This window comes from Pollicipes pollicipes, unplaced genomic scaffold (genome assembly GCF_011947565.3).
Source record: "Pollicipes pollicipes isolate AB1234 unplaced genomic scaffold, Ppol_2.1 Scaffold_1600;HRSCAF=1878_pilon_pilon_pilon, whole genome shotgun sequence".
Lineage (NCBI taxonomy): Eukaryota > Metazoa > Arthropoda > Thecostraca > Pollicipedomorpha > Pollicipedidae > Pollicipes > Pollicipes pollicipes.
The window spans coordinates 21,053,125-21,057,355 of NW_023595962.1; positions in this window are offsets into that span (position 1 = coordinate 21,053,125).

The window sequence follows — 4,231 nt, forward strand, 5'->3', positions numbered from 1 at the left end:
TTCGAGCTCAAATTACGTCGTCAATGCTTCGTATCAGTACTACGCTTCTTTCCTGCAGTTGTCCTGGTCGTCGTTGTCGTGACAACTGCCGTGGCATCTCTACCAGTGTGAATGAAACGACGTCTGTGATTGGTCCACCGGGCGGTAATGGCTGTTGCTAACAAGCGCATTAATGGTTGAAGTTTGAACCAGTGCGTCACTGTCACTATCACGTCACTATTCCCAAATGTCAAACGCGTCTCGAAAAGAGCCACTATGGTAAACGCCACAGAGAAGAAGTCAAAGCCATATAGAGTAACTTTTTTCAGTTCGCAGGATAATAACTTCATGTCTGCGTATCTTTGGTGTGTCGCAAACATCACAGAGCACACACCTTGGAAAAGGTAAGGCAAATGAATTGAATTAATTTCACAATTGTGAGCAGTGAATCCAATGAAACTTCTTCCGCAGGAGCAGGTACTTCAAATACAACTTCTGGGCTAGTCAGGAGTTCGAGAAAACTGGTTTTACGGATCAAATCGTACGCGTCTAATCCAACAATAAGTGAAAGAACGAAAGGGGCGTACTCCCCTTAGATATCAGGCCGATACCGCTGCCATGTTGACCTCGTTTGTATGTGGCCGCGCCTGAGACGCACGATTAAAAGTAACTTAATACATGCTTTAGCTTTGCAATTGCCGCTGCGCCGGCACTCCGTCGCTGAATGTGTCACTGTCTGCACGTCAACTAAATAAAATGGATGCCTTAATCAATTAAGTACGTTGCGCTCACAGCTCATGGCGTTATAGCAGTGCTATCGCTGCACCCAGCAAGAATCTCCGTCCGTCACTTCATTCAAAGGGTGATTTAAATAAAAAAAGGCCTGTCCGACGATGAGCGATGTACTTTGCTGTCCTAAAGAGCTGCCACAATGGCATCATGTTCAAGGTGTTGTATTCGTCGCGCACCAATGAATGGGCTTCACATTCTACTCCGTAACTTTGCAAATCGCCGGCGCTGCCGCACCGCCAGCATTGAGGTCATCAAAAATGAGAGGGGTTTAATTTTTGATAAAACAATACATGAACAGATATGCATTCTTTCTAACCTGGGTGTTCGTCTGGGTGCCGGTAATTCTTGGGTGATGTGGGGTTCCCCGTCCTTTGAGTCTGCGTTTGACCTTGAGGGGTGACCTTGAGAGTTCAGGAGTTTTTAGCGGACGATGGCTCTTTCTGTAGTGAATATTCTGATGTTTGCAAGCTTTCAAATCTGCTGGTATTTTGTCGGTGATATGGAGCTCCCCGTCTTTTGAGCCCGCGTTTGACATTGAAGGTTGACCTTGATAGGTCAATACCCGGTAGTTTTGGGGCGATATGGAATTCCCCATCCTTTGAGCCCGCGTTTGAACTTGAAGGGTGATCTCGAGAGGTCAGAACTTTTTGACCGGCGCTAGCTCTTGCGGTTGTTGATATTTTGATACTCACAGTTCTCAAATCGGCCGGTATTTTTTGGGTGATACCGTGTTCCCCGTCCTTCGAGTCTGCGTTTGACCTTGAAGGATGACCTTGAGAGGTCATAGCTTTATGATGTATGCTAGTCCCTTGTGTGTTGAATATTCTGACATTTGCAAGTTGAAAATCGGCCGGTAATTTTTGGATTATATCGAGTTCCCCGTCCTTTGGATTAGCATTTGACCTTGAAGGTTGAACTTGAGAGGTCAAGATTGTTTGACGGGCCGTTGATTTTTCCGTGTTGAATATTTTGGTGCTTGTAAGCTGAAAATCGGCCGGTAATTTTTGGGTGATATTAAGTTTCTCGTCCTTTAAGCCCGCGTTCGATCTTGAAGGGTGACCTTGAAAGGTCATGAGTTTCTGACGGTCGCTAGTTCTTTGTGTGCTGAATATTATGACATTTGCAGGTTGAAAATCAGCCGGTAATTTTTGGATGATATTGAGTTCCCCTCCTTTGAACCCGTGTTTCACCTTGAAGGGCGACCTATAGATGTCAGGACTTTTTGACGGATTTCAGCTCTTAGGCTTTTGAGTATTTTGATGCTTATAGTTTTCAGATTGGCCGGCAATTTTTGCGTTATATCGAGTTCCCCATCCTTTGACCCATCTTTTGACCTTGAAGTTCACATGATATTGCAAAATGAGGGCCATTTTTGATGTTCTCATCCCACAACTGACGTTGAGACCTTTTTGAGAGAACTCGGAACTCGTCACTGAATAAATCGCTGAGTAAACCGCTAACTTCACGGACATCTAGCCTGGGCCTTCGCCCATCCCAGATCGTTCATTTGCGGTCAAGGGCTTGGAGCACGACAGTTCACCTTCGTGTTATCCTCGAATATTTTGACCGCGCCTCGCACTTTTGATAGATCGCTAACAAAAATAATGCCAATCCAGACAGGTTTTGAGCCATGGACCCGCACTCTACGCTGCTGGTTGGAGGTAGAGTTTAACTTTTTACAACACATTAAAAGAGTTGCGGGACAATAAAATCGATGCTGCAGTCAATTCATTGCCAAAGATTCAAGCGCCACGCTTTGAAAGGTCTCCCAGCACTTGCAAACAGGTGAAGCATATGGACGAGTTGACAAGGCAAAGAAAGACAAGCTCTTTTCACACCAGCGGCATGGGACGGGGGTATCATTTGGCACCAAATCTGAAACGCACGAAAACCAGGATGAACGGGAATGACACCAATGGCATGCCGTCAGTTCTGCAAAAATAGACTGTCAATGTCACTCCGAAAGCGATGCAAAAGTTGCGTTCGATGTTACCAACAATGAGCACCCCCGTTGCAGCGCTGCATTACGAGATGTTATCCATGAGCGGTATGCGGGCAACACCAGGTCATGTGCCGGCCCTCACATGGCCGGGGCTGCCCCTGGGGTGACAGTGGATGGTGCCGAGGCGCTTGTCGGGCCTGTATCAGTCATGTGTCGCGGGTCGGGGACTGTCCCTGTGGTGGCATTACATCCGGCTCTTGTGAGCGTCAGCCCCTCGCAGCGGCGGCAGAAGTCAAGCAATAAGGGCGGGGTTTGCGTCGCACAGCGCATTCCGTGCGCTGTGGCGTGCTATTTCAATTTCGAAAGCGTTCGTTGAGCTCCCTCATTTACTTTTCGTGATTACTTTGTGCACTTATTTTCCGGTGAGGTTATTTTCAGTTACATATCACGACGCAGGCGCGTGTCAGAGCCAATTAATCAGACGTCCTAGACCCCGAAGACGACATCTGCTCCCAAGCGCTTACACTGACCGTGAGGCAGCTCTGTCCGGTTCTGCGGCGAGCAATATCCGGTCCATCCATGGTCCATTGGCGACGGGATTGACTCCAAAAAGGACTAAAAAAGCTTTAATAACGTATTTTAGTTGATGCGTTGCTTTTTACTCTTAAGGTCTTATAATTACATACGTCGAACTTGTTCTTCTTTGTCCATTGTCTTGTGTGGCTGTGATCTAGTATGGGAAAGTGATTAGGCTATTTCCTTTATTTGTGATAATGTTGTGAATGCGATTGATCTCTCCTGGTTGTGTTTGGTAATGCTCCTAACCCTGCACTTTCCTCATGGGACTGCTCAACACATATCGTTGAGATGGGCTACTTTGACCCTCCCCCCCCCCCCCCCCCACAGTTTATTGTGAAGAACCAGGCCCAAAGTAAAATCGGTTTCTCGGTTAAAAAGAGTTAAAATTAATGGTTTCTCGGTTAAAAACTGGAAAAAAGAAAAAGTACCCAATTTTAAGCATAGTTAAGAAGAACAATCATATACCGGGTAGACATCTTCTACCATTGGCTGCTGAGCTGTCATTTTTCAGTCACCATTGAGACGACCCAGCAACCACAACGGCAACCTGAAAGGAGACAAACGCAGCCAACTTTAAATGGCTCGAACAGTCACAGGATCGGGGAGGGTGACGCCTCGTTCGTGTGACGCGACCGCATGGCACCTCTCTATTGACATCATACCGCGCTGCAAACCATTTGACGAGCAGGGTCTCTGCCGCGTCAGGGGAGCTGGCCGTCACGGAGCTGTACGGCCTCCAACACTCTGCTCAGCTGCGAACAAAGGTGGATCCTGCGATCTGTTGTTAATTGTGGAAGTCCAAATACATGTTGCCATTTTATAGCGTGACGTTGACATACGGAACTCAGGCTATATTGAGCACCGCAGTGCGAACGCTTCTCGCCCATCGTACAGTCGACTTATCCTCAATCCCATATTTTGGCTGGCATTGAGCTTGGT